The 25,791-nt window shown below is 47.5% G+C and overlaps 1 long non-coding RNA gene across 2 annotated transcripts in view; it reads right to left on the bottom strand.

The window, feature by feature from the left end:
- Window positions 1–4,138, bottom strand: part of LOC138289218 (uncharacterized) — a 36,861-nt gene extending 32,723 nt beyond the window's left edge. The window contains exons 1-2 of one of the 2 annotated variants that reach the window (XR_011202549.1): window positions 3,893–4,138; window positions 2,237–2,311 (exon numbers count right to left, since the gene is read on the bottom strand). This is a non-coding gene — a long non-coding RNA (uncharacterized lncRNA). The remainder of the gene's footprint in view (window positions 1–2,236; window positions 2,312–3,892) is intronic. The other variant, XR_011202548.1, reaches the window with a different exon arrangement.
- Window positions 4,139–25,791: the final 21,653 nt, after the last annotated feature.

Below are 25,791 nucleotides of genomic sequence, written 5' to 3'. Positions count from 1 at the left end.
TCCTTCGGTCCCGTGACCAAAAAGACTTCTTCGAAGAAAAACAACTTGTAATACTCCGAGCCCAACACCAGGCAGCGGACTGTGCCAAACATGTGTATCTGCAGCAACATATGCCATCGAACATACTTTTATATACTAAGAAATTTCACACCTAATAACAGTGGATTTGTTTAAAATATTGATATGGGAAATGTACCTTAACAAAAGTTAGCTTTACCCAGCATGAAGGTACTTTAGACCAATTTGAATTAGGTCTCAAGTTGCTGCCCAGCCCACTACTTAGTCTGAATGAGGTGTACAATTCGTCCCAGGAGCTACAAAATAGGTTAGCTTAAGCAGACAGATGGGTATTCCTAGTTCTTTGCCTGGAGCGGTGCCCGCAGGGCAGCACTTTGTTATTCAAAAGTACTACTTTTCAATCATGCCTAAAACACCTCACCAAAATATTCCATAACTGGATTGGAATACATAAGTGTTCTGGAATATATGGGGTAAGGTTGCGCATTCCCCAAATATTCTAGGAATAGTTAGAATAGTAATTGACCATTCAGTGCCTGCCACACCCACTGCTTCCCAAAGGGAAGCAGTTCAGGGCAAGAAACATGAACAAGCAGACAGAGGACGCCTAAGTACAGTTTATGGCTGCACTCCTTAATTAAACAATCATTCTGAATTGGTGAGGTAATGTCTCTACAGGCTGGCTTAGTTGGATTAAACAGAAGTGTCTAAGGGATCACACTAAAGTAACTTGTGTGTTTATCTTGCCCATTAGCAAACATTAGACCAAACTCTTGGCTTTTCAGTCATTATGACTTGACACACAATTAGTAGTGTTCATTTCTGACCAGAACAATGACAAGCAGGAGGCGCTTCAAAGAATTCCTTAGCAACTGCTAAACAGATGCACAGAAGCTGCTTACAAATCAACTGCAGCAAAATTGAAATTATGTTTGGTACTTTCAACAGAACTAGGCTCCACTCTAATCCCATTTACTAAAGCAAGAAATACAGTTTACTCGAGACATCTTAAGTCTCAAATCTTGGCAGTATCAAATGCATGCTTCCATTTACAAGTCACTAGATACATTTTTTTATGTTTTTGCACTCAAATGAAAATACACATTGTATGTGCCTTGATCATGTCAAGACTAAACAATTCCCTACCTCCATACACTGTTCAGAGATAGCAAGTTATTCAGAATGTGGCTGCCTGTCCAATTCTGCCAGTTCCAAAATGTCACTTCACTCCTAATAAATAAAATTGGTAGACTATAGTTCTAATTTAGAGTAGGCACCAAGGGTTTTCACAAAATGCCTGGTAGAGGTTGAGGATCATTTGAGAAGGCAGGGAATACATGTGTACTCCTACTGAGACAGCTCACGTAATGTTTACAAGCTCACTAAAGAAACGCAAAGAGCATACAGGCAAGAACACACACCTTGCACAGACTGGAATTCATTGAATATGGAGACATTACCACCACCAGCCACAAGGGAGAATGTTTTTTTGGAAGCAACTCTAAACACAGTGAAGGACTTTCCCATGCAGAAACACATTAGCATGGACAGAGCATGCAAGCTTCTATCAGAAGGGACTGACAGTGAAAACTGTGAATGAACAGGTGGTCGTAATTGTCATGGTAACTCCTGATCCCACATGTCAGTCCAAGCATGGCTGGCAACAATGTCATTGACAGCAGAGACTGGTAGGGTCTAGTGGCTGTCACTGAAATTACAAACAGATATAAGGGTGGACAAAACAGAACGATAGGCAACCCTTTAAAACAGCCTCCCTCCGAGGAGATCACAAACATCCTACAAACAATTGGAGACACATGTGGACATTGTAAAGGGTCACTAGAACCCTCAGAAAGAGGTGAAGCATATACATATCCTACGCCTAAAGACTTTCAGGCACTGCAAACCTTACACAAACTTATTCAGGGGGAAGTCAGTATAGATACAGCCAACACTACATCAATGTTCATGTTCTAGAGAGATCTCATCTAAGTAACGTGGAAAGAAAACTAAAACCTTACCCTATTAAAGAAAATAGATAAAACGGAAGAGCAAGCATAGTTAGAATGGAAGTGAGACAGCATGCTAGTAAAAAGTCTGAACTGAGCCTCCCTATCTTCTGATGACTTAATTTATAAGACAAAACAGAGCAGCAGCCACTAGCAGATACTGGAAAAGCTACAGAACACAACAATGTGCAACCACCATTTCGACCTACTTCTAATTCAAAAAAGCCATCTTGAATATGTGCCCTTCTAAGCTCTTAAGTCCGAATCTTCATTTCCAAATATACCTGAAAAAAAATATAAATACACAAGTGGAATAGTAGCTCTAACAAGTTCACAAGTAATGTACAAAATGCCCACCAACTATAAATGTGTGAAATTTGCTCAATTCTAGAGTGGACATTGGAGCTGTACTCCCTTAAGGATCCTTAATCACATGCTAAACTCTTCAGTTTTAATCCACATATTCCAAAGCAACTTTCTCAGTTTAAAGAGCCCTCTTTGTTTAAAGGTCACAAGATCTGGGTGAAAAATAGGATTTAGAACAAACACCTTTGTGTAAAAGCATTTCCCAAAAAGGCTATCCTGCAAGGGAAATTGATCAAATAAAACATCGAAGTTGCTCCAATATCCAAAGTACCAAGTGTGAAAAGGACATCCATTCATCAACTTTGAGGCACTAACCACAATACAAAAAGCAGGACATGTCCTAGAACTATTACAAAAGTAGACCTTTTAGCTGCTCCTTATATTCTGGTAACCAAGGTGGCTGAAATGTTTGAGCAGATACAACGTTTATGTACATCACTAAATATGGACGAGTCATCCTCATGACAGTTTTTTTAGTTTTTTTTTTTTTTAAATCCTGTACCTTGGGGACATCAAAAACCATGCTTTGTTCCATAGATGTGTTTGATTTGGATACAACTTACTCTAGGAAAGTAGAGACTGCAGATGACCGGTAAAGGAAAAACTAATTTACTGTAACTTTTGAACAATTGTCAATGTTCGAAAGTTGCTACTTATTTGCTCAAAGAGTTCCAGTGACTGCTTACGGCTGCCGACTCCAAAACAGCATTTCGACCTCCTGGCAGGAGGTGCGACAGTCTTGGGAAGGAACACAAAGCGACTGCTATTGGGAGAGGTGTGTCCTTCTCGCAAGAGAGCCAAACAGAGTGCGTGCCCAAAAGGAGAGCTTTAAAAAGGGAAGCCAACACTGAAGGGCAAATGGTATCCACACAAGAGGGGATATTTTGTTTTTGCAGGCAGGCTGATAGGACAGCGCGGGGGGAAGCTTTGGCAAACTGTTTTCCCGTGGGTGTGTACCACTTCATGGGATGGGCTAGGGAGCTCCAAAACATCAAGAGTGGTACTGCTGCAATGTTGGGAGTGAGCAGTATGGTGATGCCGTGCAACCTAAATGCCACACTTCACAGGAAGTTGTCCTGCCATCCCAGACCTCAGAACACAGAACTGTACCACTGTTCCTTGACCCAGCAAAGACAGCATGCACCAAAGACTGTACTGTGCCAGTGGTAAACTCCTTGCGGTAAACCCTAAGTCCCATACCAAGAGTCAGTTGGCTGACTTCCTGTTCTAGGTACAGGACCACAAAAGCCAAGAATACCTAACCTCTGCAGTACAGCCTGGGAATAAAAGTCCAGACCCTCAAAAGTTATATTAGAGTCAGCAGGACCTGGGGTGGGTGGACCTTGCAGGGGGCAGGAATGGGTCTCCGAGTGCAGTTTAGTCACCTAGCAAGGAAGTAAATATTTAAAGGGAAACAGACCAGTGGCAACTGTTTTTTTTTGGTTGGACCTCACCTAAACTTCAAGGGACACAGACCCCTGTGGTCAAAGACACCCTACCATGTTAGTGCACTGAAGGGTGGCACCAGAAAGACCAGCCACAAGCTCCATATCCTTCTGCATCTCAAGTATCCTCTGTCACTTGCATCAGGCTCACGCCAGTAAAGACTATAGTGGTTCACCCAGTATTTCTTCAGTAGGTTACTTTGTTTCTATAACCATGACCAAGGTAGAGCTCTCGGACTAATGTCGATCACAAAACATTTTGTAGTGTCCATGCCTGGAAAAAAAAAAAGAAAAGAAAAAAAAAAAGACAAATCTCATTAGCCAAGTAGGATGGTGTTAACTAGGTTCCAATAAATACAATACATTGGTTGGAAGCAGCTGTAAGGAAATGCCTCCTTGGCATGGTTGCCCCCTGACTTTTTGCCTTTGCTGATGCTATGTTTACAATTGAAAGTGTGCTGAGGCCTGCTAACCAGGCCCCAGCACCAGTGTTCTTTCATTAACCTGTACTTTTGTATCCACAATTGGCAGACCCTGGCATCCAGATAAGTCCCTTGTAACTGGTACTTCTAGTACCAAGGGCCCTGATACCAAGGAAGGTCTCTAAGGGCTGCAGCATGTCTTATGCCACCCTGGAGACCTCTCACTCAGCACAGACACACTGCTTGCCAGCTTGTGTGTGCTAGTGAGGACAAAACGAGTAAGTCGACATGGCACTCCCCTCAGGGTGCCATGCCAGCCTCTCACTGCCTATGCAGTATAGGTAAGCCACCCCTCTAGCAGGCCTTACAGCCCTAAGGCAGGGTGCACTATACCATAGGTGAGGGTACCAGTGCATGAGCATGGTACCCCTACAGTGTCTAAACAAAACCTTAGACATTGTAAGTGCAGGGTAGCCATAAGAGTATATGGTCTGGGAGTTTGTCAAACACGAACTCCACAGCACCATAATGGCTACACTGAAAACTGGGAAGTTTGGTATCAAACTTCTCAGCACAATAAATGCACACTGATGCCAGTGTACATTTTATTGTAAAATACACCACAGAGGGCACCTTAGAGGTGCCCCCTGAAACTTAACCGACTATCTGTGTAGGCTGACTAGTTTTAGCAGCCTGCCACAAACCGAGACATGTTGCTGGCCCCATGGGGAGAGTGCCTTTGTCACTCTGAGGCCAGTAACAAAGCCTGCACTGGGTGGAGATGCTAACACCTCTCCCAGGCAGGAATTGTCACACCTGGCGGTGAGCCTCAAAGGCTCACCTCCTTTGTGCCAACCCAGCAGGACACTCCAGCTAGTGGAGTTGCCCGCCCCCTCCGGCCAGGCCCCACTTTTGGCGGCAAGGCCGGAGAAAATAATGAGAATAACAAGGAGGAGTCACTGGCCAGTCAGGACAGCCCCTAAGGTGTCCTGAGCTGAGGTGACTCTAACTTTTAGAAATCCTCCATCTTGCAGATGGAGGATTCCCCCAATAGGATTAGGGATGTGACCCCCTCCCCTTGGGAGGAGGCACAAAGAGGGTGTACTCACCCTCAGGGCTAGTAGCCATTGGCTACTAACCCCCCAGACCTAAACACGCCCTTAAATTTAGTATTTAAGGGCTCTCCCTGAACCTAGAAATTAGATTCCTGCAACTACAAGAAGAAGGACTGCCTAGCTGAAAACCCCTGCAGAGGAAGACCAGAAGACGACAACTGCCTTGGCTCCAGAAACTCACCGGCCTGTCTCCTGCCTTCCAAAGATCCTGCTCCAGCGACGCCTTCCAAAGGGACCAGCGACCTCGACATCCTCTGAGGACTGCCCCTGCTTCGAAAAGACAAGAAACTCCCGAGGACAGCGGACCTGCTCCAAGAAAAGCTGCAACTTTGTTTCCAGCAGCTTTAAAGAACCCTGCAAGCTCCCCGCAAGAAGCGTGAGACTTGCAACACTGCACCCGGCGACCCCGACTCGGCTGGTGGCGATCCAACACCTCAGGAGGGACCCCAGGACTACTCTAAGACTGTGAGTACAAAAACCTGTCCCCCCTGAGCCCCCACAGCGCCGCCTGCAGAGGGAATCCCGAGGCTTCCCCTGACCGCGACTCTTTGAATCCTAAGTCCCGACACCTGGGAGAGACCCTGCACCCGCAGCCCCCAGGACCTGAAGGACCGGACTTTCACTGGAGGAGTGACCCCCAGGAGTCCCTCTCCCTTGACCAAGTGGAGGTTTCCCCGAGGAACCCCCCCCTTGCCTGCCTGCAGCGCTGAAGAGATCCCTAGATCTCCCATTGACTTCCATTACAAACCCGACGCTTGTTTCTACACTGCACCCGGCCGCCCCCGCGCTGCTGAGGGTGAAATTTCTGTGTGGGCTTGTGTCCCCCCCGGTGCCCTACAAAACCCCCCCTGGTCTGCCCTCCGAAGACGCGGGTACCTACCTGCAAGCAGACCGGAACCGGGGCACCCCCTTCTCTCCATTCTAGCCTATGTGTTTTGGGCACCACTTTGAACTCTGCACCTGACCGGCCCTGAGCTGCTGGTGTGGTGACTTTGGGGTTGCTCGGAACCCCCAACGGTGGGCTACCTTGGACCAAGAACTAAGCCCTGTAAGTGTCTTACTTACCTGGTAAAACTAACAAAGACTTACCTCCCCTAGGAACTGTGAAAATTGCACTGTGTCCACTTTTAAAATAGCTATTTGTGAATAACTTGAAAAGTATACATGCAATTTTTATGATTTAAAGTTCCTAAAGTACTTACCTGCAATACCTTTCAAATAAGCTATTACATGTAGAATTTGAACCTGTGGTTCTTAAAATAAACTAAGAAAAGATATTTTTCTATATAAAAACCTATTGGCTGGATTTGTCTCTGAGTGTGTGTACCTCATTTATTGTCTATGTGTATGTACAACAAATGCTTAACACTACTCCTTGGATAAGCCTATTGCTCGACCACACTACCACAAAATAGAGCATTAGTATTATCTATTTTTACCACTATTTTACCTCTAAGGGGAACCCTTGGACTCTGTGCATGCTATTCCTTACTTTGAAATAGCACATACAGAGCCAACTTCCTACAGCAGCCATACACAAGAGGATGTTTTCCATCAATATTAATGTCCCATGAAGTGACAAAATGAGTTCCTCTGTTAGAATTCCCACAAACACTTCCACGTGTGTCTAGGTAAGGTGTGATGACAGCATTACACATGCAGTGGCATCTGCAGACATTGGTGACTGCTCCAAGTGGCACGCTGGAGGGAGGTTAGGGGGGGGGGGGGGGGGGGGGGGGCGGGGGGGAAATTTAGTTGGAAGGATTTTAATTCAATCCCTACAGCCATGAGCGAAAATTATTCCATGAACAAAAATGTCAGTTGTCCCGCTAAACCTGGTTTCTAGACTCCATTGTGAAAAAAGGTTCTCTACATGTCATGTGAATGATTTTAAATTAATATTTTTCTGCAAGCAAAGTATGCATATCTATGAGATTGTTATTACAACAGTACAATATAAACAGATATATTTTGTCTTAATTACCACACAACCATACCCATATTATCAGCTTGACACATAATACACACCAAATGGAAGTCCGAGCGTGCTCCCTTTGAGCATTCAAGTAGTCGCTCACTCCTAGTCTCAATTCTGCAGACAACTTAGGAAAAAGCACACTCTATATTTTTGTGCCACAGGGATGAGAAGGAAGATTGCCCAGTAGTCAGTGTTCTTATCAAGAGTCCTCAAGAACAACCAGAAAGTGTCCATCCCATCCTCATGTCCTTCACCCAAGGCAAAATCGCTTGTTGCTCTAACTGCAGTGCCAAGAATATTAAATGTTACCTTCAGGCTTTTTAATAAAAAGGCAGATCAATACATGAACCGCAGTGGTTTCTAACTTTGTGGGAAAAGCACAGAATAAATCAAATGACCAATTGAACCAATACTGATTGACCATATGAAAGTCAAAGTTTCGACCACTATAGGAATGAACTGCCAGGGTCTTCATCAAGGCAAAAATAATAGGAAGGAAAAAGATCAGAACAAAACAATAGAGATCCTCCAATTATTGGAGGAGATTTTAATATATCTAATAGGAAGGAGATCAGAGAAAGTGACACTGCATGCTGAATTTGCTTGGGTCGGTGGGTGCAACTACTTCTGGAGTGGTTTAGTTGTTGCACGAGGAAGCATTCTTCTGCATATGAAACAGTTTACGGCCAGTAAAAAATAAAAAAAACTCCCTAGCGAGGAAAAGGAGGAGTCTGAAAAGGGAAAGTGAAAGGGACCCGGGATTAAAAGAATGTAGAAAATGTCAAAGCGAAAAAAAAAACACACATCTGGGCTCCAGACAGATATTTTTGTGGCTCCAGGTTCAAATATGTAGGTTGAAACTCCCACCCATCATCATTAGTAACACAACAGATGCCTGCATTATTGCATTCTCTTTACAGGATGCAATCATGAGAAAAATTGAGCTGGAGTGAAAAGTTCTGCAGAGCACAGAAGTTGTATTCTTAACCCAGTCTCTCTTCACCTCTCGTTCAATCTGCACTCAACCTTGAGAATAAAATGTTTGAGCTGACATCTAAGAGCTTGCGAAGTTTGATGCAAACCAGTCAGAGTTCAAAGTTTTAAGATGAAGTCACAGGCTTGATTGTTTTTTTTTTTGGTTGTCAACCTAATGACAGCTCCCAAAAGACGTTTTTGTTCATATGACTGCAAAACTGCCTATGCATGGTATAGTATTCTATCCACTGAGGGAAGGGGTGCCATAAACCACTCAGGATTCATGGGTCAAGACCTCTGCAGGTGTAATATTTATGCCTTGCTAGCAAAAATAATTTTAGTCACGCATTTGACACAAGTGTATAGCTAATTATAGATTCACGATTAAAGCACAAAGGTAAAACTCTGGTTTACTCCCATAGCACTGTGTGAACTAAGAAAATACACCTTAATGTTTACAGAGAGCCTATTCTACAGAAGTGACCAGAGTCCATCACCACCACAAATTCAGCCATACTCAAACCTTGTATGACCTTCTGTTGTCTTGAAAAACATGTTCCTGGGTAACATTAATATTTAACTGCTGCTGTACACAGCAGGGCATAAAGAAAGGATACTCATTGTGTGGAACCCCTGGTGAATAGTGGGACACAGCTGTTTTCTTGACAGAGCATGGATAGTCAAAATGTTTAAACAAACCGGCAAGTATGTGTTAAATGAAAGACGAAACAAACATGTTTAAAGACACTGCACAACAAAAGTAAGAATGATAAAATCTCTTCAAAATCAAAGAGTATTTCTCTAACAAATGGAGGTGTTAAACCTTGTTACATCTGATCACTACATTGAGCGACATTTATTAAATGTGTTAATTCTCAAATATCAACGTACACACATTAATGCCCTGCCTTCACCTGACAATGGCATTAGTGAACCAAGAAGCAAGCCAGTCAAACGACCCCTTGAAGTGGCCTAGATTATTATACATGGAACATTATAAACCAATTGCACACAAGATGTTTTTATACATCACACATCCAGAACTCATGTATTCCAAAGGAAACCAGGTGAAACACATCTGACTAGGATCAGAGTTTGAACAAGCAGGAAAACCAAGATTGATACCAGGTCTTCGGTTTTGACACTATTCAAGTCAGTTACTAGTTGGGTATCTGTTCCCCCATTTTACATCAAAAGTTAATCCTGTGTGTTAACTGTCAGTGCATGATGTTCCAGCATGGGCAGCAGACAGAATCACACAAAGGCTTGGCTTGTTTTGGGCTCAAGGATACAAGACAACCTTGAGTTAAGCAAGAACCAGGCATCAGGCCTTAATGGCTTGCCCACCTCCATTAAAAGGTATCCAAAGAGCCACAGGCAAGTGTATGTGTCTGTCCATCTCAGCAAATTGCTCACTGTGCTGTAGCATTTGATTTACAAGCCCTGGGCACCTCTAGTGCACCTTACTAGGGACTTACTAGTAAATAAAATGTGTCAATCATGGATAAACCAATTACATACAATTTACACGGAGAGCATACGCACTTTAGCACTGGTTAGCAGTGGTAAAGTGCTCAGAGTTCAAAAGCCAACAGCAACAGGTCAGAAAAAAATAGGAGGCAGAATGTAAAGAAATGGCTCCCTGTTGCAGTTACCCCCCACTTTTTGCCTGATACTGATGCTGACTTGACTGAGAAGTGTGCTGGGACCCTGCTAACCAGGCCCCAGCACCAGTGTTCTTTCACCTAAAATGTACCATTGTTTCCACAATTGGCACACCCTGGCATCCAGATAAGTCCCTTGTAACTGGTACCTCTGGTACCAAGGGCCCTGATGCCAGGGAAGGTCTCTAAGGGCTGTAGCATGTATTATGCCACCCTAGAGACCCCTCACTCAGCACAGACACACTGCTTACAAGCCTGTGTGTGCTGGTGAGAACAAAATGAGTAAGTCGACATGGCACTCCCCTCAGGGTGCCATGCCAGCCTCTCACTGCCTATGCAGTATAGGTAAGACACCCCTCTAGCAGGCCTTACAGCCCTAAGGCAGGGTGCACTATACCATAGGTGAGGGTACCAGTGCATGAGCACTGTGCCCCTACAGTGTCTAAGCAAAACCTTAGACATTGTAAGTGCAGGGTAGCCATAAGAGTATATGGTCTGGGAGTCTGTTTTACACGAACTCCACAGCACCATAATGGCTACACTGAAAACTGGGAAGTTTGGTATCAAACTTCTCAGCACAATAAATGCACACTGATGCCAGTGTACATTTTATTGTAAAATACACCACAGAGGGCACCTTAGAGGTGCCCCCTGAAACTTAACCGACTGTCTGTGTAGGCTGACTAGTTCCAGCAGCCTGCCACACCAGAGACATGTTGCTGGCCCCATGGGGAGAGTGCCTTTGTCACTCTGAGGCCAGTAACAAAGCCTGCACTGGGTGGAGATGCTAACACCTCCCCCAGGCAGGAGCTGTGACACCTGGCGGTGAGCCTCAAAGGCTCACCCCTTTGTCACAGCCCAGCAGGGCACTCCAGCTTAGTGGAGTTGCCCGCCCCCTCCGGCCACGGCCCCCACTTTTGGCGGCAAGGCTGGAGGGAACAAAGAAAGCAACAAGGAGGAGTCACTGGCCAGTCAGGACAGCCCCCAAGGTATCCTGAGCCCATGGGGAGAGTGCCTTTGTCACTCTGAGGCCAGTAACAAAGCCTGCACTGGGTGGAGATGCTAACACCTCCCCCAGGCAGGAGCTGTGACACCTGGCGGTGAGCCTCAAAGGCTCACCCCTTTGTCACAGCCCAGCAGGGCACTCCAGCTTAGTGGAGTTGCCCGCCCCCTCCGGCCACGGCCCCCACTTTTGGCGGCAAGGCTGGAGGGAACAAAGAAAGCAACAAGGAGGAGTCACTGGCCAGTCAGGACAGCCCCCAAGGTATCCTGAGCTGAGGTGACTCTGACTTTTAGAAATCCTCCATCTTGCAGATGGAGGATTCCCCCAATAGGGTTAGGATTGTGACCCCCTCCCCTTGGGAGGAGGCACAAAGAGGGTGTACCCACCCTCAGGGCTAGTAGCCATTGGCTACTAACCCCCCAGACCTAAACACGCCCTTAAATTTAGTATTTAAGGGCTACCCTGAACCCTAGAAAATTAGATTCCTGCAACTACAAGAAGAAGGACTGCCTAGCTGAAAACCCCTGCAGAGGAAGACCAGAAGACGACAACTGCCTTGGGTCCAGAAACTCACCGGCCTGTCTCCTGCCTTCCAAAGATCCTGCTCCAGCGACGCCTTCCAAAGGGACCAGCGACCTCGACATCCTCTGAGGACTGCCCCTGCTTCGAAAAGACAAGAAACTCCCGAGGACAGCGGACCTGCTCCAAGAAAGGCTGCAACTTTGTTTCCAGCAGCCTTGAAAGAACCCTGCAAGCTCCCCGCAAGAAGCGTGAGACTTGCAACACTGCACCCGGCGACCCCGACTCGGCTGGTGGAGATCCAACACCTCAGGAGGGACCCCAGGACTACTCTGATACTGTGAGTACCAAAACCTGTCCCCCGTGAGCCCCCACAGCGCCGCCTGCAGAGGGAATCCCGAGGCTTCCCCTGACCGCGACTCTTTGAATCCAAAGTCCCGACGCCTGGGAGAGACCCTGCACCCGCAGCCCCCAGGACCTGAAGGACCGGACTTTCACTGGAGAAGTGACCCCCAGGAGTCCCTCTCCCTTGCCCAAGTGGAGGTTTCCCCGAGGAATCCCCCCCTTGCCTGCCTGCAGCGCTGAAGAGATCCCGAGATCTCTCATAGACTAACATTGCGAACCCGACGCTTGTTTCTACACTGCACCCGGCCGCCCCCGTGCTGCTGAGGGTGAGATTTCTGTGTGGGCTTGTGTCCCCCCCGGTGCCCTACAAAACCCCTCTGGACTGCCCTCCGAAGACGCGGGTACTTACCTGCAAGCAGACCGGAACCGGGGCACCCCCTTCTCTCCATTCTAGCCTATGTGTTTTGGGCACCACTTTGAACTCTGCACCTGACCGGCCCTGAGCTGCTGGTGTGGTGACTTTGGGGTTGCTCTGAACCCCCAACGGTGGGCTACCTTGGACCAAGAACTGAACCCTGTAAGTGTCCTACTTACCTGGTAAAACTAACAAAAACTTACCTCCCCCAGGAACTGTGAAAATTGCACTAAGTGTCCACTTTTAAAACAGCTATTTGTCAATAACTTGAAAAGTATACATGCAATTTTTATGATTTGAAGTTCCTAAAGTACTTACCTGCAATACCTTTCGAACAAGATATTACATGTTAAATTTGAACCTGTGGTTCTTAAAATAAACTAAGAAAATATATTTTTCTATACAAAAACCTATTGGCTGGATTTGTCTCTGAGTGTGTGTACCTCATTTATTGTCTATGTGTATGTACAACAAATGCTTAACACTACTCCTTGGATAAGCCTACTGCTCGACCACACTACCACAAAATAGAGCATTAGTATTATCTCTTTTTACCACTATTTTACCTCTAAGGGGAACCCTTGGACTCTGTGCATGCTATTCCTTACTTTGAAATAGCACATACAGAGCCAACTTCCTACACAGAAGGCAAAAAGATTGGGGATAACCCTGCATAAGCAAAAAAGTCCAACACTTACAATAATTTCCCTGACAGGTAACACATTTTGGGATTTGTAAATAGGTTTGTGGCTTGTTTCTGTTTAAAGTTGAGGAATATTTGAGGGGATGTGTTTCAAAGTAGGTGCTCTGCAACATAGATGCTGGAAAGTTGGAAAGTTACAGATCAGCCTTCAACCTTACAATGTACAAAGAAAAGAAAACAAAACACTGGTTGCACAGATCTTTGAAATGTTAAGGGACCACAGGATATCAGAGTGCCGCCCTCCCATTAATCAGGCAGTTAATGGGAGGCAATGAGTACTCTTAGTATGCGTACTCTAATTTTCCCAAAATGTCCCTAGGAACTACAAGACAAAGCTTTTTGGATGAATAGGGCTCTAGAATGTTTGCATAATCCCATTGACTAGTCTCTCAAACACTGGTGAGTCTCGCTTCTGTGTGGATTGCTGCACACATCCTGGTTCCTGAACAGTGCCCTAGCAGTTGTGTATCAGTTTGAGTGGTCAGCCTGAAACACAGTGGTTTCCAGGTATCCACATGTTGTTAACCCCATAAATATACACCTTAGAAGACAGACCTCTAAAATATTGGGTGCACGCTGCTGCATCTAATCTCAGACCAACAGCCTTTTTATGTGCAGTGACATTTGCAAGACCATTTAAAGCACATCTTTGAACATCACACGTCCCATGTAAGCCAAGCTACATCCAACACCTTATCCATTCACTCAAATGACACCAGGCACACTGAAACTTTGATGTGCTTCTTGGTCTCTTTAGAGGTATGAATTGCTACATAAGAACTACAATTAAGAACAAAACATAGGTTGTTTTGTAATCTATATAACTCACTGTGAGGGGGCACAGGTGTCCATGGTGTGTCTTTTGTGTTGTGCTAAGGATGGTTTCAAGGTACAGAGTTAGATGGATTGGGAGCATGGTAGGCAAGATTATTAATGTTAAGCTAGGAAATGTCGGATAGCACGGCAATGAAGGTATTGAACAGAATACTTGTATAGGCAGAAAACCCGATTGGATGCTGGTTTTCAAGTGAGCTGTTTAGGATGACGGATGAAAGTACTTTATGGTGCAATCAAGTCATGGAAAAGAAACAAAATTAGGCCATGTTGGAACACAAGGAGCATTAAGAGTGAAAAGGTCTTTCAGGGAAGACTTACATCAAGAATTCCAATGGTCTAAAATGTTCTTAAGCCAGAGAAGTTAGAAACTGAACGTCCTGTGAATAAGAGTTACTGTTGCAGAAAACCTAGTCTCAGAAGTGTGCAGCATGGAGAAAATATAAAATCTTGCAGGCCAGGTGGGGGAGTAGGAGTTGTACATTGCAGGTAGGCTTAAGGAAGACTGAGCCACAAGTTTTAGACTTGTGCCAGATCACAAACATTTTATTAACCCAAGTATTTGTAAACTGCATCTTTCATTTCAGGAGTCTCTCGTGCTAAAGAGCAATAAAAAGGAAATGCTCTGGCTATTACAGAGCTGACAGATGTTGAGGGTGTGGTCAGTATTATTTCAGAAATAACATACCTTAAAATGTAAAGTTATTAACATTATCCAATTAGTACAGTATAATAAAATCATCCAAGGAGCTAAAAACAATCAAATAAAGAGAATACTTTGCAAGAGACATAACATGATGCCAAGGCCTATTAAAAAAAAAAAAAAAAAAAAAAAAAAAAAGAAGAAGAAAGGGCAACAAGGGTCTTGCAATCAATGCTACAGATTTAAAGTGCCAGTGCTGATCAAAAACAGAGCCTTAGAGTGTTGTATAAATCAGTTGGTATCCGACGACCAAGTGTCAATACACACTTAAAATGCAAATGCATTTAAAACTGGATTCAACAACTGGTGATGTTGCTAGGAGCCGCATGGAACATGTGACATCATAGGCTTACGATGTCATGTGTTCATGCCTCCTGAAAGTCATTTACGCTCTGCGCCCTTTTACTATGGAAGCGGTTTATGCTCTTCAATAAACTGTCATTACAAGATCACTGGAGTGAGAATATCTTTACAAAAGTGGCAACAAGGATGGGATTCGAACCCACATGTGCCTAGCCTGACAGAGCACATCCTGACAGAGCACTGCACGCACACCTTTGCAGCCGCGAGTGATCAATGTTATCTGACGAGGTGAGTGGACTCGCTTAAGGGGCACAGTTATTACACAGCCGCTGTCTGAGTGTTTCGCTTCACATCAAAACTGGAGGCCGCCTGTAGGAAGTTGGCTCTGTATGTGCTATTTCAAAGTAAGGAATAGCATGCATAGAGTCCAAGGGTTCCCCTTAGAGGTAAGATAGTGGCAAAAAGAGATAATACTAATGCTCTATTTTGTGGTAGTGTGGTCGAGCAGTAGGCTTATCAAAGGAGTAGTGTTAAGCATTTGTTGTACATACACACAGGCAATAAATGAGGAACACACACTCCGAGACAAATCCAGCCAATAGGTTTTGTTATAGAAAAATATATTTTCTTAGTTTATTTTAAGAACCACAGGTTCAAATTTCACATGTAATATCTCATTTGAAAGGTATTGCAGGTAAGTACTTCGGGAACTTTAAAGCATTACATTAGCATGTATACTTTTGACATAAAACACAATATGCTGTTTTAAAAGTGGACACTAAGGAAATGCCTGCTTGGCATGGTTACCCCCTGACTTTTTGCCTTTGCTGATGCTATGTTTTGAATTGAAAGTGTGCTGAGGCCTGCTAACCAGGCCCCAGCACCAGTGTTCTTTCCCTAACCTGTACTTTTGATTCCACAATTGGCACACCCTGGCATCCAGATAAGTCCCTTGTAACTGGTACCTCTGGTACCAAGGGCCCTGATGCCAGGGAAGGTCTCTAAGGGCTGCAGCATGTCTTATGCCACCCTGGAGACCCCTCACTCAGCACAGACACACTGCTTGCCAGCTTGTGTGTGCTGGTGAGAACAAAACGAGTAAGTCGACATGGCACTCCCCTCAGGGTGCCATGCCAGCCTCTCACTGCCTATGCAGGTATAGATGAGTCACCCCTCTAGTAGGCCTTACAGCCCTAAGGCAGGGTGCACTATACCATAGGTGAGGGCACCAGTGCATGAGCACTGTGCCGATACAGTGTTTAAGCAATACCTTAGACATTGTAAGTGCAGGGTAGCCATAAGAGTATATGGTCTGGGAGTCTGTTTTACACGAACTCCACAGCACCATAATGGCTACACTGAAAACTGGGAAGTTTGGTATCAAACTTCTCAGCACAATAAATGCACACTGATGCCAGTGTACATTTTATTGTAAAATACACCACAGAGGGCACCTTAGAGGTGCCCCCTGAAACTTAACCGACTATCTGTGTAGGCTGACTGGTTCCAGCAGCCTGCCACACTAGAGACATGTTGCTGGCCCCATGGGGAGAGTGCCTTTGTCACTCTGAGGCCAGTAACAAAGCCTGCACTGGGTGGAGATGCTAACACCTCCCCCAGGCAGGAGCTGTAACACCTGGCGGTGAGCCTCAAAGGCTCACCCCTTTGTCACAGCACCGCAGGACACTCCAGCTTAGTGGAGTTGCCCGCCCCCTCCGGCCACGGCCCCCACTTTTGGCAGCAAGGCTGGAGGAAACAAAGAAAACAACAAGGAGGAGTCACTGGCCAGTCAGGACAGCCCCTAAGGTGTCCTGAGCTGAAGTGACTAACTTTTAGAAATCCTCCATCTTGCAGATGGAGGATTCCCTCAATAGGATTAGGGATGTGACCCCCTCCCATTGGGAGGGGGCACAAAGAGGGTGTACCCACCCTCAGGGCTAGTAGCCATTGGCTACTAACCCCCCAGACCTAAACACGCCCTTAAATTTAGTATTTAAGGGCTTCCCTGAACCTAAGATTTTAGATTCCTGCAACTACAAGAAGATGGACTGCTGAGCTGAAAGACCCATGCAGAGGAAGACCAGAAGACACCAACTGCCTTGGCCCCAGACTTACCGGCCTGTCTCCTGCCTTCCAAAGAACCCTGCTCCAGCGATGCTCTCCAAGGGACCAGCGACCTCTGAATCCTCCGAGGACTGCCCTGCTTCGAAAAAGACAAGAAACTCCTGAGGACAGCGGCACTGCTCCAAAAGAACTGCAACTTTGTTACAAGGAGCAGATTTAAAGACCCCTGCAACTCCCCGCAAGAAGCGTGAGACTTGCAACACTGCACCCGGCGACCCCGACTTGACTGGTGGAGAACAACCAACTCAGGGAGGACCCTCCGGCGACTCTACGACTGTGAGTAACCAAAGTTGTCCCCCCTGAGTCCCCACAGTGACTCCTGCAGAGGGAATCCCCAGGCTCCCCCTGACCGCGACTGCCTGAACTCCATTTCCCGACGGCTGGAAAAGACCCTGCACCCGCAGCCCCCAAAGAAACGGAACTTCTGTGCAGGAGTGACCCCCAGGAGGCCCTATCCCTTGCCCAGGTGGTGGCTACCCCGAGGAGCCCCCCCCTTGCCTGCGACGCTGAAGAGATCCCTTGATCTCTCATTGACTCCCATTGAAACCTGAAGGAAACCCGACGCGTGTTTGCACACTGCACCCGGCCGCCCCCGCGCTGCTGAGGGTGTACTTTCTGTGCTACTTTGTGTCCCCCCCGGTGCCCTACAAAACCCCCCTGGTCTGCCCTCCGAAGACGCGGGTACTTACCTGCTGGCAGACTGGAACCGGGGCACCCCCTTCTCTCCATTATAGCCTATGTGTTTTGGGCACCTCTTTGACCTCTGCACCTGACCGGCCCTGAGCTGCTGGTGTGATAACTTTGGGGTTGCTCTGAACCCCCAACGGTGGGCTACCTTGGACCAAAAACTCAAACCTGTAAGTGACTTACTTACCTGTGAAAACTAACAATATCTTACCTCCCCCAGGAACTGTGAAAATTGCACTAAGTGTCCACTTTTAAAACAGCTTATTGTGTTTTATGTGAAAAGTATACATGCTAAAGTAATGATTCAAAGTTCCTAGAGTACTTACCTGCAATACCTTTCAAATGAGCTATTACATGTAAAATTTGAACCTGTGGTTCTTAAAATAAACTAAGAAAAGATATTTTTCTATAACAAAACCTATTGGCTGGATTTGTCTCGGAGTGTGTGTACCTCATTTATTGCCTATGTGTATGTACAACAAATGCTTAACCCTACTCCTTGGATAAGCCTACTGCTCGACCACACTACCACAAAATAGAGCATTAGTATTATCTCTTTTTACCACTATTTTACCTCTAAGGGGAACCCTTGGACTCTGTGCATGCTATTCCTTACTTTGAAATAGCACATACAGAGCCAACTTCCTACAGACACTTAGTGCAATTTTCACAGTTCCTGGGGGAGGTAAGTTTTTGTTAGTTTTCACAGGTAAGTAAGTCACTTACAGGTTTCAGTTTTTGGTCCAAGGTAGCCCACCGTTGGGGGTTCCGAGCAAGCCCCAAAGTTACCACACTAGCAGCTCAGGGCCGGTCAGCTGCAGAGGTCAAAGAGGTGCCCAAAACGCATAGGCTGCAATGGAGAGAAGGGGGTGCCCCGGTTCCGGTCTGCCAGCAGGTAAGTACCCGCGTCTTCGGAGGGCAGACCAGGGGGGTTTTGTAGGGCACTGGGGGGGTGGGGGACACAGGTCAGCACAAAAGGTACACCCTCAGCAGCGCGGGGGCGGCCGGGTGCAGTGTGCAAACACGCGTCGGGTTTGCAATCGTTTTCAATGAGAGATCAAGGGATCTCTTCAGCGTTGCAGGCAGGCAAGGGGGGGGCTCCTCGGGGTAGCCACCACCTGGGCAAGGGAGAGGGCCTCCTGGGGGTCACTCCTGCACAGGAGTTGCGTTCCTTTAGGTGCTGGGGGCTGCGGGTGCAGGGTCTTTTCCAGCCGTCGGGAAATGGAGTTCAGGCAGTCGCGGTCAGGGGGAGCCTCGGGATTCCCTCTGCAGGCGTCGCTGTGGGGGCTCAGGGGGGACAACTTTGGTTACTCACAGTCGTAGAGTCGCCGGAGGGTCCTCCCTGAAGCGTTGTTTCTCCACCAGTCGAGTCGGGATCGCCGGGTGCAGTGTTGCAAGTCTCACGCTTCTTGCGGGGAGTTGCAGGGGTTTTTAAAGCTGCTCCTTGAAACAAAGTTGCAGTTCTTTTGGAGCAGTGCCGCTGTCCTCTGGAGTTTCTTGGTCTCTTGGAAGTAGGGCAGTCCTCTGAGGATTCAGAGGTCGCTGGTCCTGGAGAAAGCGTCGCTGGAGCAGGGTTCTTTTAGAAGGCAGGAGACAGGCCGGTAGGACTGGGGCCAAAGCAGTTGGTGTCTTTCTTCTTCTGCAGGGGTTTTCAGCGCAGCAGTCTTCTTCTTCGGTAAGTTGCAGGAATCTAAATTCTTAGGTTCAGGGGAGCCCTTAAATACTAAATTTAAGGGCGTGTTTAGGTCTGGGGGGGTTAGTGGCCAATGGCTACTAGCCCGGAGGGTGGGTACACCCTCTTTGTGCCTCTTGGGGGAATCCTCCATCTGCAAGATGGAGGATTTCTAAAAGTTAGAGTCGCCTCAGCTCAGGACACCTTAGGGGCTGTCCTGACTGGCCAGTGACTCCTTGTTTTTCTCATTATTTTCTCCGGCCTTGCCGCCAAAAGTGGGGGCCGTGGCCGGAGGGGGCGGGCAACTCCACTAGCTGTAGTGTCCTGCGGTGCTGGCACAAAGGGGTGAGCCTTTGAGGCTCACCGCCAGGTGTGACAGTTCCTGCCTGGGGGAGGTGTTAGCATCTCCACCCAGTGCAGGCTTTGTTACTGGCCTCAGAGTGACAAAGGCACTCTCCCCATGGGGCCAGCAACATGTCTCGGTTGTGGCAGGCTGCTGGAACTAGTCAGCCTACACAGATAGTCGGTTAAGGTTTCAGGGGGCACCTCTAAGGTGCCCTCTGGGGTGTATTTTACAATAAAATGTACACTGGCATCAGTGTGCATTTATTGTGCTGAGAAGTTTGATACCAAACTTCCCAGTTTTCAGTGTAGCCATTATGGTGCTGTGGAGTTCGTGTAAAACAGACTCCCAGACCATATACTCTTATGGCTACCCTGCACTTACAATGTCTAAGGTATTGCTTAGACACTGTAGGGGCACAGTGCTCATGCACTGGTGCCCTCACCTAGGGTATAGTGCACCCTGCCTTAGGGCTGTAAGGCCTACTAGAGGGGTGACTTATTTATACCTGCATAGGCAGTGAGAGGCTGGCATGGCACCCTGAGGGGAGTGCCATGTCTACTTACTCGTTTTGTTCTCACCAGCACACACAAGCTGTCAAGCAGTGTGTCTGTGCTGAGTGAGGGGTCTCCAGGGTGGCATAAGACATGCTGCAGCCCTTAGAGACCTTCCTTGGCATCAGGGCCCTTGGTACCAGGGGTACCACTTACAAGGGACTTATCTGGATGCCAGGGTGTGCCAATTGTGGAATCAAAAGTACAGGTTAGGGAAAGAACACTGGTGCTGGGGCCTGGTTAGCAGGCCTCAGCACACTTTCAATTCAAAACATAGCATCAGCAAAGGCAAAAAGTCAGGGGGTAACCATGCCAAGGAGGCATTTCCTTACACAACCCCCAACCCCCCCCCCCCCCCCCCCCCAAACGAAAGCGGATGAGACTAACCTTTCCCAAGAGAGTCTTCATTTTCTAAGTGGAAGAACCTGGAAAGGCCATCTGCATTGGCATGGGCAGTCCCAGGTCTGTGTTCCACTATAAAGTCCATTCCCTGTGGGGAGATGGACCACCTCAACAGTTTTGGATTTTCACCTTTCATTTGCATCAGCCATCTGAGAGGTCTGTGGTCAGTTTGAACTAGGAAGTGAGTACCAAAAAGGTATGGTCTCAGCTTCTTCAGGGACCAAACCACATCAAAGGCCTCCCTCTCAATGGCACTCCAACGCTGCTCCCTGGGGAGTAACCTCCTGCTAATTAAAGCAACAGGCTGGTCAAGGCCATCATTTGTTTGGGACAGAACTGCCCCTATCCCATGTTCAGAGGCATCTGTTTGCACAATGAACTGCTTGGAGTAATCTGGAGCTTTTAGAACTGGTGCTGTGCACATAGCTTGTTTCAGGGTGTCAAAGGCCTGTTGGCATTCTACAGTCCAGTTTACTTTCTTGGGCATTTTCTTGGAGGCGAGTTCTGTGAGGGCTGTCACAATGGATCCATATCCCTTCACAAACCTCCTGTAGTACCCAGTCAAGCCAAGGAATGCCCTGACTGGAGTCTGGGTTTTTGGAGCTGTCCAGAATAGTCTGGATCTTAGGCTGGAGTGGCTGAACTTGGCCTCCACCTACAAGGTGTCCCAAGTAAACCACAGTTCCCTGCCCTATCTGGCATTTGGATGCCTTGATAGAGAGGCCTGCAGATTGCAGGGCCTTCAAAACCTTCTTCAGGTGGACCAGGTGATCCTGCCAGGTGGAGCTGAAGACAGCAATATCGTCAAGATAAGCTGCACTAAAGGATTCCAACCCAGCAAGGACTTGATTCACCAACCTTTGGTTTAAAGAATGCCCCTGCCACCTTCCAAAGGGCATAACAGTGAACTGATAATGCCCATCAGGTGTGGAGAATGCTGTCTTTTCTTTTGTTCCAGGGGCCATTCTGATTTGCCAGCACCCTGCTGTTAAGTCAAAGGTACTTAAGAATTTGGCAGCCCCTAATTTGTCTATTAGCTCATCAGCTCTAGGAATGGGATGAGCATCTGTCTTGGTGACAGAGTTGAGACCTCTGTAGTCCACACAAAACCTCATCTCTCTTTTTCCTTCTTTGGTGTGAGGTTTGGGGACTAAGACCACTGGGCTAGCCCAGGGGCTGTCAGAGTACTCAATTACTCCCAATTCCAGCATCTTGTGGACTTCCACCTTGATGCTTTCCTTAACTTGGTCAGATTGTCTAAATATTTTGTTTTTGACAGGCATGCTGTCTCCTGTGTCCACATCATGGGTACACAGGTGTGTCTGACCAGGGGTTAGGGAAAAGAGTTCAGCAAACTGCTGCAGGACCTTCCTACAGTCAGACTGCTGTTGGCTAGAGAGGGTGTCTGAGTAGATCACTCCATCCACTGAGCCATCTTTAGGGTCTGATGAGAGGAGATCAGGGAGAGGTTCACTCTCAGCTTCCTGGTCCTCATCTGTTACCATCAACAGCTTTACATCAGCCCTGTCATGGAAGAGCTTAAGGCGGTTCACATGGATCACCCACTTGGGGCTCCTGCTTGTGCCCAGGTCCACCAGGTAGGTGACCTGACTCTTCCTTTCTAGTACTGGGTAAGGGCCACTCCATTTGTCCTGGAGTGCCCTAGGAGCCACAGGCTCCAGAACCCAGACTTTCTGCCCTGGTTGAAATTCAACCAGTGCAGCCTTTTGGTCATACCACAACTTCTGGAGTTGTTGGCTGGCCTCAAGGTTTTTACTTGCCTTTTCCATGTACTCTGCCATCCTTGAGCAAAGGCCAAGTACATAGTCCACTATGTCTTGTTTAGGCTCATGAAGAGGTCTCTCCCAGCCTTCTTTAACAAGAGCAAGTGGTCCCCTTACAGGGTGGCCAAACAGAAGTTCAAAGGGTGAGAATCCTACTCCCTTCTGAGGCACCTCTCTGTAAGCGAAAAGCAGACATGACAGGAGGACATCTGTAGGAAGTTGGCTCTGTATGTGCTATTTCAAAGTAAGGAATAGCATGCACAGAGTCCAAGGGTTCCCCTTAGAGGTAAAATAGTGGTAAAAAGAGATAATACTAATGCTCTATTTTGTGGTAGTGTGGTCGAGCAGTAGGCTTATCCAAGGAGTAGTGTTAAGCATTTGTTGTACATACACAGACAATAAATGAGGTACACACACTCCGAGACAAATCCAGCCAATAGGTTTTGTATAGAAAAATCTCTTTTCTTAGTTTATTTTAAGAACCACAGGTTCAAATTTAACATGTAATATCTTGCTTCAAAGGTATTGCAGGTAAGTACATTAGGAACTTTGAATCATTTCAATTGCATGTATACTTGTCAAGTTATTCACAAATAGCTATTTCAAAAGTGGACACTTAGTGCAATTTTCACAGTTCCTGGGGGAGGTAAGTTTTTGTTAGTTTTACCAGGTAAGTAAGACACTTACAGGGTTCAGTTCTTGATCCAAGGTAGCCCACCGTTGGGGGTTCAGAGCAACCCCAAAGTTACCACACCAGCAGCTCAGGGCCGGTCAGGTGCAGAGTTCAAAGTGGTGCCCAAAACGCATAGGCTTCAATGGAGAGAAGGGGGTGCCCCGGTTCCAGTCTGCCAGCAGGTAAGTACCCGCGTCTTCGGAGGGCAGACCAGGGGGGTTTTGTAGGGCACCGGGGGGGGGACACAAGCCCACACAGAAATTTCACCCTCAGCGGCACGGGGGCGGCCGGGTGCAGTGTTAGAACAAGCGTTGGGTTCGCAATGGAAGTCAATGAGAGATCAAGGGATCTCTTCAGCGCTGCAGGCAGGCAAGGGGGGGCTTCCTCGGGGAAACCTCCACTTGGGCAAGAGAGAGGGACTCCTGGGGGTCACTTCTGCAGTGAAAGTCCGGTCCTTCAGGTCCTGGGGGCTGCGGGTGCAGGGTCTTTTCCAGGCGTCGGGACTTAGGTTTCAGAGAGTCGCGGTCAGGGGAAGCCTCGGGATTCCCTCTGCAGGCGGCGCTGTGGGGACTCAGGGGGGACAGGTTTTGGTACTCACAGTCGTAGAGTAGTCCGGGGGTCCTCCCTGAGGTGTTGGTTCTCCACCAGCCGAGTCGGGGTCGCTGGGTGCAGTGTTGCAAGTCTCACGCTTCTTGCGGGGAGATTGCAGGGTTCTTTAAAGCTGCTCCTTTGGATAAAGTTGCAGTCTTTTTGGAGCAGGTCCGCTGTCCTCGGGAGTTTGTCGTCGTCGAAGCAGGGCAGTCCTCAGAGGATTCAGAGGTCGCTGGTCCCTTTGGAAGGCGTCGCTGGAGCAGAGTTCTTTGGAAGGCAGGAGCCGGTGAGTTTCTGGAGCCAAGGCAGTTCTTGTCTTCTGGTCTTCCTCTGCAGGGGTTTTCAGCTAGGCAGTCCTTGTTGCAGGAATCTAATTTCTAGGTTCAGGGAGAGCCCTTAAATACTAAATTTAAGGGCGTGTTTAGGTCTGGGGGGTTAGTAGCCAATGGCTACTAGCCCTGAGGGTGGGTACACCCTCTTTGTGCCTCCTCCCAAGGGGAGGGGGTCACATCCCTAATCCTATTGGGGGAATCCTCCATCTGCAAGATGGAGGATTTCTAAAAGTTAGTCGCCTCAGCTCAGGACACCTTAGGGGCTGTCCTGACTGGCCAGTGACTCCTCCTTGTTATTCTCATTATTTTCTCCGGCCTTGCTGCCAAAAGTGGGGGCCGGGGCCGGAGGGGGCGGGCAACTCCACTAGCTGGAGTGTCCTGCGGTGCTGTGACAAAGGGGTGAGCCTTTGAGGCTCACCGCCAGGTGTTACAGCTCCTGCCTGGGGGAGGTGTTAGCATCTCCACCCAGTGCAGGCTTTGTTACTGGCCTCAGAGTGACAAAGGCACTCTCCCCATGGGGCCAGCAACATGTCTCTAGTGAGGCAGGCTGCTGGAACTAGTCAGCCTACACAGACAGTCGGTTAAGTTTCAGGGGGCACCTCTAAGGTGCCCTCTGTGGTGTATTTTACAATAAAATGTACACTGGCATCAGTGTGCATTTATTGTGCTGAGAAGTTTGATACCAAACTTCCCAGTTTTCAGTGTAGCCATTATGGTGCTGTGGAGTTCGTGTAAAACAGACTCCCAGACCATATACTCTTATGGCTACCCTGCACTTACAATGTCTAAGGTATTGCTTAGACACTGTAGGGGCACAGTGCTCATGCACTGGTACCCTCACCTATGGTATAGTGCACCCTGCCTTAGGGCTGTAAGGCCTGCTAGAGGGGTGTCTTACCTATACTGCATAGGCAGTGAGAGGCTGGCATGGCACCATGAGGGGAGTGCCATGTCGACTTGCTCATTTTGTTCTCACTAGCACACACAAGCTGGTAAGCAGTGTCTGTGCTCGGTGAGGGGTCTCTTAGGGTGGCATAATACATGCTGCAGCCCTTAGAGCCCTTCCGTGGCATCAGGGCCCTTGGTACCAGAGGTACCAGTTACAAGGGACTTATCTGGGTGCCAGGGTGTGCCAATTGTGGAATCAAAAGTACAGGTTAGGGAAAGAACACTGGTGCTGGGGCCTGGTTAGCAGGCCTCAGCACACTTTCAATTCAAAACATATCAGCAAAGGCAAAAAGTCAGGGGGTAACCATGCCAAGGAGGCATTTCCTTACACAACCCCCCCCCCCCCAAACGAAAGAGGATGAGACTAACCTTTCCCAAGAGAGTCTTCATTTTCTAAGTGGAAGAACCTGGAAAGGCCATCTGCATTGGCATGGGCAGTCCCAGGTCTGTGTTCCACTACAAAGTCCATTCCCTGTAGGGAGATGGACCACCTCAACAGTTTTGGATTTTCACCTTTCATTTGCATCAGCCATCTGAGAGGTCTGTGGTCAGTCTGAACTAGGAAGTGAGTACCAAAGAGGTATGGTCTCAGCTTCTTCAGGGACCAAACCACAGCAAAGGCCTCCCTCTCAATGGCACTCCAACGCTGCTCCCTGGGGAGTAACCTCCTGCTAATGAAAGCAACAGGTTGGTCAAGGCCATCATCATTTGTTTGGGACAAAACTGCCCCTATCCCATGTTCAGAGGCATCTGTTTGCACAATGAACTGCTTGGAGTAATCTGGAGCTTTTAGAACTGGTGCTGTGCACATAGCTTGTTTCAGGGTGTCAAAAGGCCTGTTGGCATTCTACAGTCCAGTTTACT

This window comes from Pleurodeles waltl, chromosome 1_1 (assembly GCF_031143425.1).
Source record: "Pleurodeles waltl isolate 20211129_DDA chromosome 1_1, aPleWal1.hap1.20221129, whole genome shotgun sequence".
Taxonomy (NCBI): Eukaryota; Metazoa; Chordata; class Amphibia; order Caudata; family Salamandridae; genus Pleurodeles; species Pleurodeles waltl.
The sequence above is the reverse complement of the archived record's forward strand: the minus strand, read 5'-3'. Positions and strand labels throughout refer to the sequence as shown.